Source organism: Solanum dulcamara, chromosome 9 (genome assembly GCF_947179165.1).
Source record: "Solanum dulcamara chromosome 9, daSolDulc1.2, whole genome shotgun sequence".
In the NCBI taxonomy this organism is placed as follows: domain Eukaryota; kingdom Viridiplantae; phylum Streptophyta; class Magnoliopsida; order Solanales; family Solanaceae; genus Solanum; species Solanum dulcamara.
This window is the reverse complement of record NC_077245.1, coordinates 55,244,338-55,256,657: the sequence shown is the minus strand read 5'-3', so window position 1 is coordinate 55,256,657 and position 12,320 is coordinate 55,244,338.

The following is a 12,320-nucleotide window of genomic DNA, read 5'->3' as shown; positions in this document are numbered from 1 at the left end:
TAGGATTTGTTATCATGCATACTTCTCTACATTATTCACCGTGCCCCGACATGTAGGGGCAGGTACGACCTATACATGGGATTGGTGGAATTATGATGTACCATATACACATATGATATGATATGATCTAATATGACCATCTGATATAATATGATCTATTACATAGATATTCCCTACTCTAGAGTTATGATGTGCTGTGGTGCCAGTGATGGGGCGGCGACCACAATTTGTTCACCGAGTCCCAAAATGGGTCCGGATATGGCATATGTTTTTCTGCATACATTATTTGTGGTTATGATAATCATTTTGATATTTATGGATACTTTGCTCATTTTTGCACATTCTGCTATGGTAATGACTTTACTTATTATAGTCCATGCTTTACATACTCGGTATATTTTCCATACTGATCCCCTTTCTTCGGGGGGTTGAGTTTCATGACCGTAGGTATAGATGATCTATTTTCCAATCCGCTCAGTTAGGACATCCATCCTGTTGGTTGGCAGTGCTCCTTTATCTGAAGCCCTATTTTTGTACTAACTTTTCTATTGTACATTTGTACATGTTGGTTCAGGGTACAACGGGGCCCTGTCCCATCATATGACTAGACAATCGTATTCTAGAGGTCTATAGACTTGTGTTGTGGGTTCTGTATATGTTTTTTAGGCTTGTGTTCAGTGACGGCCTTCGTGTGCCACATCTATTTTAGTGCGCTCTCTAGCGATCTATTTTTATTTCCTCATTTGTTTATTTTGCTGACATACTCAGTGGGTCTAAGGCTACGTATGGGTGCCCAAATCGAGCACCAATCACGACCTACAGAGTTGGATCGTGACACAACATATCTCCATGAGGTATTCCAGTTCTCTTCATAAGTAAGGAGGATAGTTCTATTATAATGTTCATCGATTACCGCTAATTGAACAGTGCCATAATCAGGAATAAGTATCCCATCCTTTGGACTGATCACTTAGTTAATCAGCTTCAGGGTGCAAGTTTCTTCTTTAAGATAGGCCTCAAGTCAGGTTATCACCAACTCAGAGTCACATAATATTACATTGTGAAGTCATCCTTTTGAACTCGGTATGGTCACTAGGAATTTGTAATTATGTCTTTTGGACTAACAAATGCTCCTACAACTTTTATGAATTTTATGAACAAGGTGTTCAAACCATATTTGGATATGTTCATCATTAGCTTTATAGATTACATCTTGGTGTATTCTCTGAGTGAGGATAAGAATGCAGGCTATTAAAGAATTGTCTTGCAGATTCTTAGGGATCGTCGATTGTTTGCTATGTTCAGTAAGTGTTAATTTTTTTGGGGGTCAGTAGAATTTCTTGTCCATAATATTTCTAGATAGGGCATACAGTTTGATTCTTAAAATATCAAAGTGGTTGAGAACTAGCCTTGACCCCTTTTCTCTCTCAGATATCAGGAGTTTCATGGAATTGGTTGGTTACTATAGATAATTTATGGGAGGTTTTTCCTCTATTGCCTCTCCTTTTTCTAGGTTGACTCAGAAGAATGTCAAATTTCAGTGATCCAATGCTTACGAGAAGAGTTTTGGAGAGTTAAAGACTCAACTTACTATAGCCCCAATTTTAACTCTATAAGAAGGTTCAGATAGAATTGTCCTACTCTGTGCGTTGATGCAACATGGTAAGATCATAGCTTATGCTTCTAGGTAAGTTCATAAGAAAAAATATCTGATTCACAATCTTGAGTTAGCAGCGGTTGTTTTTGCTGTGGAGTTTATGAGGCACTATCTTTTTGTTGTTCATATGGTTGCTTTCACTAATCATAAAATTATTTAGTATGTGTTTAATTAGAAGGACTTGAATCTTCTCTAGAGGAGATGGCTTGAGTTGTTAAAGGATTATGACATAAGTGTCTTGTACCATAAGGGTAAGGCTAATGTTGGAGCAGATGCTCTTAGTAGATTTTACATAGGCAGTGTTGCTCACATTGATGATTAGAAAGAGGAGTTAGTTCCCAATGTTAAAAGACTTTTCTAATAGGGTGTTCTATTGGTGGATGCAGAAGATGCTGGACTTGTTCTTCAGAATGGTTCAAAATCTTCTCTTATGATGGTTGTTAAGGCAAAAAAATTGAGGATCCAACTTTGGGTTAAAATGAATGAAAAAGTTCATAAATAGACTTTAGAGGCTTTCTCCCAAGGGGGAGATGATGTTCTTGGTCACTAGGGTTGGTAGTGTGTTTTAGATGTTGATGGGTTCAGGTTGAAAAGTTTAATAGAAACCCACAATTCTTGATATTCTATTCACCTTGGAGCTACTAAGATGTATCATGACCTATGGAAAGTCTATTGGTTGAATGGCATGAAGAAGGATATCACAGAATTCACGGGTAAGTGTCCAAATTGCCAATTAGTAAAGGTTCGGCATCAAAAACAAAACCATAGGACTTATGATATCAGTATTCCTACTTGAAAGTGGGAATACTTGAATATGGACTTCTTCACAGGGTTTCCGTGCACAAATCAATAACACAACTCGATATGGGTTATTCTAGATTAAATTACTAACTTGGCATATTTCCTTTCGGTTAAAATTTCCTATTCGACTGAGACTTTACATTCAGGAGATGGTTAAATTGCATGGAGTTCCATCATTCATCATTTCTGATAGAGGTACTCATTTCACATCTCAATTTTAGACATCTCAATTTTAGACATTATTTCAGAAAGGTTGTGGTATTCAAGTAAGCTTAGTACAAATTTTCATCCACAAATAGATGGCGAGACTAAAAGGACTATTTAGACCTTAGAGGATATGTTGAAAGCTTGTGTGATTAATATTAAATTTAATTCGGATGATCATTTGTCTTTGATCTAGTTTTCTTATAATAACAATTACCACTCCAATATTCAGATGGATCCATTTGAGTCACTCCGTGGTAGGAGGTGTAGGTCTCCTTTAGGGTGATTTGAGGTTGGTAAAGTGGCTTTTATAGGGCCCAAGTCAGTTCATAAGGCTATTGAGAAAGTTGAACTCATACAATGGAGGTTGAAAACTGAACAAAGTAGGTAGAAAACCTATAAAGATGCAACAAGAGGGGAGCTTGAAATAAAAGTTGAAAAATGGGTTTATCTAAAAATCGCATGTATGAAGGGTGTGATGAGATTTGATAAGAAAGGAAGCTTAGTCCTAGATATATTGGCCATTATAGAATTTTGAGATGTTTTCCCAAGGTGGGCTATGAGTTAGATTCGCCTGTAGAGTTAGAATCAGTACACTTTGTGTTTTTTTATCCTTGTTATTAAGGTGCATTGGTGATCCAACATCAGTTATGCCCTTAGAGAGAAATGGTGTGAAGGAATGTCTCTTACGAAGAGGTCCTAGTTGAGATTCTTGACTATCAGATTCATAATTTGAGGAACAAAGAAACTGTTTCAGTGAATGTCCTTTGGAGGAATCCATTAGTTAAGGGAGATACTTGGGAAGCCAAAGTAGATATGATGGCTAAGTAACCCCATCTCTTTCGTTGTAGTTCATTCTGAGAGTTAAGTAAGTTCCTCAATACTATTCGATGCAGATTCATGTCATTTACTGATTCTCATATTTTATGCATGTATGTTCATGAAATCAGTTAGTCTGCATGTTTTAATTTAGGGTCAAGCACTCTATGATTTTTCATGATAAGCTTTTAGTATTGGGTTGAAAATCTTTCCATACTCTTTCCAAACTAGTTAGACTCTATTCAAAGAAAAATATTTCCAAGGGGTAGATATTGTAACACCTCAAAAGTCCCTAGACTAGACCGGTACTTGAATAAATAAATAAAATCTAAAATCTATAATTTTTGGACATTTACGAGGTTATTTTATGGGTTGTAAAAGATACCATTACTCATGGATGTCACCCGTAGACAAGACTTCAGAAAATCAAAATCCAAGTTTTAGATCAATGAGTTTTGTTTATAGGTTGTATAAATTTCTATAGGTCGTAGACTATCTTTTGAAAGTTAGAAAATGTGATTGAACAAGATGAGAGAAATTATAGTTTATTGATGCATTTATGGGTCGTGGATGGACCTCGTTAACCATGTACTAAAAATTGATAAATCTAAGATAATTCATGATCTTTACGACCACTTTCTACTAGTCATAGATTGATTTATGGTTCTTAGAAATGGCATCATAGATCAATCTTCAAAAGACTACATCCCAGGCTTAACTTTCTATAGATGAGAAGGATGGGTCATAAAGTGATCCACAGATCATGGTTTGTTCTCGTGGATTAAAACTTTAGAAACCTAGAATTTTTATCTGTCTTCTATGGAGAGAGGTCTATTCTGTGTAGTTAGAACCACAGACCATAGATTCCATCCAGCATTTTCCCATTCTTTTAGTCCCTATACTACATCATTTTGGACTATTTTAAGTGAGATTAAATGATTCCTATTAGTCTTAACCTCTCATCCACTCCTAACTCTCTCAAAATAGATTTTTTCTACCTCAATTCTTCTCTCAAGCAACAACTAGAGTTCCAAGCTTAAAGTCTCTATTAAAGGAATTGATCCAATATTTTCTAATTCAGGTATGTGGGATATTATCAATGGGTATCCCTCAACCCATTGAGTCCCAAGAAAACCCAAAATTCTTAAGTTTTTGTTCAATTATGATCTTAATTTGCATGAATTCTGTTATAATTCTATTCTTCCAATCGTCTTTTCATGAACCCTGACTATGCAAATATTTTCATGGCTTTTAATTATCATTCTTCAAAAGCATATTATAAGATTTATTCGGCGTCAAGATTTTAGATACTTTCAAATAAAGTATCTTTCAGTATATTATCAGTTATCATGATTTATGATACTTTCAAATAAAGTATGTTCAATTATTAGTAGTTTTAAATCATGAATTTGGATCTACTTAGTATTTATCTATTATAAGCATCACAATATTATCAGATTATTACTTTATCAGTTTTATGTGTATTTTTCCATATGAGTAATACTTTGCACCGAGATGATTACAGATGAAGGTTCCCGATTTGCATCCATGGATATTAAGTACCAATGTCAAACTCCAAGAACTATGTGTCACTGTAGGATTTGTCTCAGATTGACATTAGCTTAATGGATCCACAATAGATGAGATTCATGCCTTTTACCTTGGCATGTATATTGGGACCTTTTACCCGAGATATAAACTAGACTCCATATAATAGCTCACATGGGTATATATTAGTTTTAATGTATCCCAAGTTAGTCAGTCTTTCAGATATTGCATGATCAAGTATTTTAGTTTATTCAGTTCATTTGTCAGCTTTCATGTTATTTACTTGGTCATTGCATCAACATATTTTATAGAATAATATGCTCTGGTATCATGTTGTTTAAGCATATTCCACATACTCATTGCATTATATGTACTGACTAAATACTTCTTATGTATATTATTTAATAATATAGGTTCTGACATTCATCAATGAGGCTGCAGTATATGCTATCCTTATCTTCTAAGTAGTTCTGGCTGGTGAGTAATTATTCTTTGAGGACGATCTTATGTTTCCTTTCAATACAATCTTAGTTTTTTTCTATAAATTTGGACTTATATAGAGGTTTGTCTTAGAAACTCATATTAGTAGAGGCTTTCAGACAACAAGATATAGTTTCAAGTTTGGGCATTTATCATATTTTTGCTTTTCAATGTATGAGATTATTTAGATATTTCAGACTTAACTTTTGCATTTATGTTCAGGTCTATATTTCTTTCTATTCTTAGTTTCATACCATACCATGATGTTACTTGGGGTTACTTGTGGTTCTAAGCATCGTATCATGACTAGGGTATAGTTTTGGCTCGCAAAAGTGTTTGAAATTAGTGATGGCATATCAGGATGTCATGCATGTGATGTATCTTATTTTTATGAACTGAATATCATGATTATGAGATGAGTCCACATATATAAGTCATGTATTTCTATATCGTGAGACTTGTAGGTGCATGGGAGACATGGTATGGCTGGAGTTAAATACTTGAAAGAGACGTTCATGGATTGAGATTTTGATAGGAATCCATAAGACTGGACCTAAATCCTACATAATTACTCATGAAATTACTAATAATCTAATAATATATATTATTTAAAAATACTGTTGAGAATTTACTTCCTCATTTATCACTCTGAATGTCTGCAAATTTGATAATATTAAAATTCGCCAAATCTAATGTCTTAGTGAGTGATAGATAATTTATCTGTCGGCATTTTAAAATATATTAAACCAAAGGAATGAGTGTTTAATTATCAATGCATGACATTCAAAGTCTATGGGTGTTCATAACCTGCCATATCAAAAGAAGGCAATGACTCATGACAATGCCATAATCTGAATGTAACACGGATTTATACAGCCCAAGACCAACCATGATTTAACTATATACTAAGGGTTCACAAAATATTATCATGTAAAGAAATTGAATTTTCATGGGAAACATGTATTCATGGACTCGTCTTGATAAAAAACTAAAATATAAAGGAACTTATACTTGTCAAGAAAATCCTAAGACATGAAGAATAAATTAAATTGAGGAGTTGAGTTCACTTAGGGGTTCAATAGATGAGAGGATGCGTATAGATGAAATCTGATATACCTTGAATCAATGCAACATAAACTCTAACATTGACGAGCTACCCCAAAAGTCCCTTCTTGAACCTTAAGATGTGTTTTTGTTTCCAGTAGATATTGGTGGAAAATTAGAGGTTAGAATGTTGTTTAAAATCCATGATTAGATATTGGGATGGTTTAGAAATACTTGAGATACAAGGGAGGAATATACCATGGTGTAGGAAATGGAGAAGAGGAGAGAATTTGAGAGAAAATAAGATCTAAGTAGTCCAAGATGAGTTTTGTAGTGACCATATGACTTAAAATAGAGTAATTTAACACTATAGCTACTAGAAAAATGAAATGAGCGGCGTGCCCACGCTACCCTTGTATGGGAATTTTTACTGCGCCATTGGGTCTGGAATGTCGAATTTGGTAGAGTAGCAATCTCATTTTCACGCACAGGTTCTAAACTACTCCTGAGTACCCCATCAAAGACTTGGACTTGCAAAAGTCCATCTTGCACCAACTATTTCTAGTGCCATCTCTTTTGCAATCCTTGGTTTCTAAAGAGACCTTGTCACCAACGGCGGGGGTCGCTAAAGTAACCTCCTATCGCCAAAGCGATAGGTTGCTTAAGCAGCCTTGTGTTGCAAAAGTTGTGCCCGATTTTTGGTGGATGTCGCTTAAGAGACCAGCGGCGGTCCGCTTAAGCGACACCTGAGGGTCATTTTATGTTAAAAAATTTAGTCAAGTATTTATATTTGAAGATCGACTTCTCTCTCTATTTTGAGGCAATTTGAGTTATTCCAAAGGCTATATGTGTAGTTTTTCGAGGGGAATCATGTGGTGTGCTAAAAATTTACTATAGAAGCTTCTTTTGAGGTACTTTCTTCCATTTTGTTATGGTCCCTTCTTTTTTTACCAAATTATGAATATAAATGCATGTTGATATTGAAGATGTTTTAGTGTGCGAATTGTGCTTCCTTTTGGAACATAATCTAGGTTTAGCATTTAGGACCTATTTGCGGAGTCAATCCTATAAGTTATGAAGGGGGCCAACAATTCCCAATTTTTGACTCCGAAATTGGCCCATCTCTAAATTCAATAATTTTACCATGAAAATGGTCGTATTGACGTGGTAATTAACATTTTGTTAGCATGACGGTGATTGGGGGCGAATCGGAGGTTGAGAGCTTTATTCTGGCGGATTAGAAGTGGGCGTGCTTGGTTTCGAGGTAGGCTACAGTCTTCCTCTTTTTTTGATAGGATTCTGTGAGATATAGTGTAGTATATTTTCCATGTGACTTAGGTAAGCATTTTTTGAGATTAGCGTTCTCCTCATCAAATTCCATTTTCTTGTTCCCGGATGAATTTTAGGGTAGAATAGTCCCTTGAAATCCTTAGATTAGGTTGTGGATCTTCATTGGATGTTGGCTTAGCATTATTACCCTGTTTACGATTGCTATTAATGGCCTTAGGCTAGGTATCAGGTTTTTTGTTTCCCTCTTAGCTAGGCATAGCTTCCACTAGGGCTTATTATGGATAGGATGCTCTTTATGCTAGTGCTTGTGGCCTTTGAGGCTCGTCGTAGCTGTAGGTTTGTCTTAGCTATGCTCGTTTGGAGCCCAGGTGGCATATTTTAAGGTAAGGCATTGATCTTAATGATATTTCTCCCCCTATATGATTATGATCCATGTATTAATTAACTCACTTTTGTTTAGCAGTAGACTTATGATGTCATCTTACCTATTATCTTTGTTGGTCCCGAGGCCATATCCAAGGAGCGATTGGATCCTAGGTTAGTCCTTTGACTTATTTATATGCTAGGACTTGGAATTTTATTTATGGCTATGTGTATCTTGTTTGAATGATGGTGATGGCATGCATACATTGTTTGAGCATATTCACTCATTTTGTGAAATGATCCCAGTATTGACATATGAATATTTCACTACTTTTTTTGAGAATGCTTTCTCACGTTCATACTATTATAAACTAGTTTTAACGAGAATCATACCACCCGTATAATTGGTCACTGGTTTGAAACTTATGAGGCATCAGAGATGTGCTCCATTTTCTATTTTAGGAATTAGAGGCACCTGGGATGTGCTCAGTTTTACTTGGCTATTCGGCATGTTGACGCCCTTTCTTTGCCAACCGATACTCTTTCTAGCTAGGCCATGCCCCTGAGAGTTTATTGGCTGGGTGGGCGTCCCCTTTTCAGGGTGCTTATAGTTGAGGTTACTGTTTTAATGATATTGAGCACAGTGTCTCCCTTTCTACATTGGCTGGGCTGCTCACTCTCTGGTTTCACTATGGGGATACCATTTGTTTTATGTAAGTCCTGGTTCGGACCCAGACAGTGTATATGGACTTGTTATGTCCCCTATGGGCCCCTCTGGCTAGTACACCACTAAATTAGATTAGGGAGTCACATGGGTCTCACCTGGTAGGTCGGGGGCCGGGGTGGGTCTATACACTTGTTTGTTTTGATATTTGAGATCCACTGATGATGTCACTAGTTTTTACTACAGACATGAACTCATCTCATTCTCCAAAGTTTAAAAGGTGATATCTTGAGCTCTATATCTCTATTTTGGGTGATTAAAGTTACTTCTTGCTGGGTTTTTGTGTGGCTTTGAAATGGGATCATTGGGAGAGAGCGTGAAACTCATTTCTCAAGTAATTTCTTATCCCAAAGGAGTGTCCAGGATGCTTTCATGGTGATTTTCTTTTCATTTTGATGCAATAGTTATTTTAGCTTGTTTTCAAGCTCGAATTATGCTAAATTTCAAGGAAAAAGTTCCTTGAGCTATTTTAGACCTATTGACAGAATCAATTTTAGGATTCCCAACATAGGTTTGACAATTCTATTTTTTACCTAATTTTAGGCTCGTTTCTAATTTGTGTCAATTTTGGTATCTAAACATCTATTTTGATGTTGTAATTATGTAAGACCCCAAAGGTTGGAAAGTTAGAACTAAAGAAAAAATTTCTATAATAAGGACCAACATTAGATTTATGAGTCTTCCTACGAGTCATAGTACTTCCTACAACTTTTAAAGATGAGTCATAGAGGGAAGCCTTGGTTTTCTTTAGAGACAAAGTGTAGGAGAGGTTCTATGACTCTTTAGGATGAGAGGTAGACCAACAGACGTGTTGTAATATTGACTGACAATGAAAGTCCTGAGGCTCAGATATGCAAGTTTTAAAGAGATACAGGAAAGATGCGTATTATGATTTGTAGACTCAAGAACGAGTCAAAAAATGATTCTTAAGCAAACATCAGAGGCTTAGTAAATGGGAAAGTTTTCAGACCTGTAGGATGAGTCCTTTTGATGACTTGTCACCATCTCTAAACTCGTAGGAGCCCATTCGGAGGTCCAAATTTTGGAATTTAATAAAGGTTATTTATGGTATTTCCCAAGTTTAGTTCAATAAACCTAGAAAACTTTTATATATATTCAATTCTTCAAATTTCCCCTACTATTCCATTCATTCTCCAAATTTTCCCTAAGTCAAGACTAAGAGATCCTCTCAAGGCTTCTTCTTCAAAATTCAAGCTAGGGTTTCAAATTCATCAAGGTTCCTCTTCTATTCTAAGTCAATCATACCAAGGTATGTGGGATTGATCGATGGTTTCCTTTCACTAATGGAGTCCGAAGAGTTTCCTCAAAAATCTCAAGAAACTTTATTATCTTTAAACTTCAATTTTGATGAATTGTGTTGAGTTGTTTCAATTATATTTTTAATCATTATCATTTATCATTATGAGTATGTTTCTACGTAAATTGCATAATTTTAAGTTGAATTATGAATGCCTATGCATAAAGCTATTTTCAATTATGATATTATAAAGTATGATTATGAATTCAATGGATTTAAAGTATTATAATGGTCTTTATTCAAATTGATTATGTATATGAGTTTTACTCTAAATTCAAGTATGAATTACTATCATGGATTATAAGTCTGTTCAAGTTATGATTTACATGCAAGTTAAGAAAAAGGTGACTTAGGGCCCTGTGTTGTGACCTAGGAATCCTCATGATATCAATTATGTTAAGTATGATATTGTAATGTTGGAAAGCCAATACCCATATTGTAAGTATGTTGCGAAAATGAGATATTCTATGAATTATGAAGTTTATGAATAAGTTATGATATATTCTAAGTATGATTACTATGCTATTAATTCCGTAGGATTTGACTTAGCACCGAGTGAACTATGAGGTGGGAGCCCTACCAAAAGCCTTAGTAGCAGCCTCAAGTCCCTTAAAATATGTGCCACAACAGGATGTCTTTATGTCTTAGCTATTGGATCCAGATATAGCGTATGTACATGACTCAGCTAGCGGGGTAGAGTCTACCTTTGCAAGTAGATTCTCCTTTTCTTTGTTATATAAGGAGACAACGAATTCCATGTTATAGCTCGCATGGTCTTATTCTCGATTATGGTTCCTATCCCACATATGTATACTTTTCTTATGTTCTTTCATGATTTCAACTTTGTCTTCAAATGCTTTGATCATTATGGTATTTCCTCATGACTTACGTACCCCTTTTTATCATATATGGAAGTTGATCATTACATCTTATGTATTACATTGCATTTCATGCTTAAATACTTAGTGCATTCAAACGTATTAACACATATTTATTGCCTACATTGTCTCATAATGTAGGTCATGAGGATAATATCCATACACGTGGCTAGTTGGGCTTCCACATCGGCGAAGTTGTGGTGAGTCCTCATATATCAAAGACTAGTTGTGACTTATTGTTTCTTACTTCAAAATACTTTGTTATGTTCAGACTTGAGGGTGAACTAGAGACATGTCTTAGCCCCTACCAATTTTATTAGCAGAGGCATTTGTTGGAGAAAACATATATAGTCTATGTAGTAGGATTATACTTTCTATTATGCTTTATGTTAGACTTTTTCTTATGCTATGTTCCACTTTACTTTACCTTATGTATGCTTAATGATATGAAAAGAGGCTTTGTTGGAGCTCTACCGGGTTTTGATCTCCCTGTTACAATTAGGCCCTAGGTCGGGATCATGACAGTTCATTTATTTGATAGCGTGGAAGCAAGCAAAGGATATTTTGGAAGAATAAAGCTCTTATTTAACATATTGAGGGTGTGCGTGACCGACTTCTGATGAGTTGTTATTTTACCTACTCATTGAACTCAAATTAATAAATTATTGCCATGTTTTAATGGTAATTAAAGGGGTTTTAGGCCTAGTCTTTTATGTGCATTCACTCTTTAATGGAGGAACAAGCGTCCTGCAGAAGCCAATAGACATCTAGTTGATGAAAACCTGGCTCGAATGAAGCAAAGCTGCCTCAGTACTAGTATTATAATTGGCATGGTACAATGATTGAGCAGTGGATCCTCATTCCAAATGCATCAGCTCTTGTTTTGAATTGAAGGTTGACACGAGGAAGAAATTAATGCTTCATAATTCTGGATCGACGGTCTGCCGGTATAGTATAGTACAAGTCTCAAAGAAGAAGTTGATGGGAAAAATGCAATTGTGGAAATTAGTGCTCTCTTTTAAAAGTTCCAAGGTCCCAAATGGAGATTTTTGCAATTGTGTACATTTCTCATATTCCCAATTAGGGATATAGAGTAATGAGAACATTTTGGTAGAGATATATCTTATAGAAAAAAATGTCTTCATACAGAATAGTGGAGAACTTCTTGGCTTGTAAATGAAGAAACTCTAGATT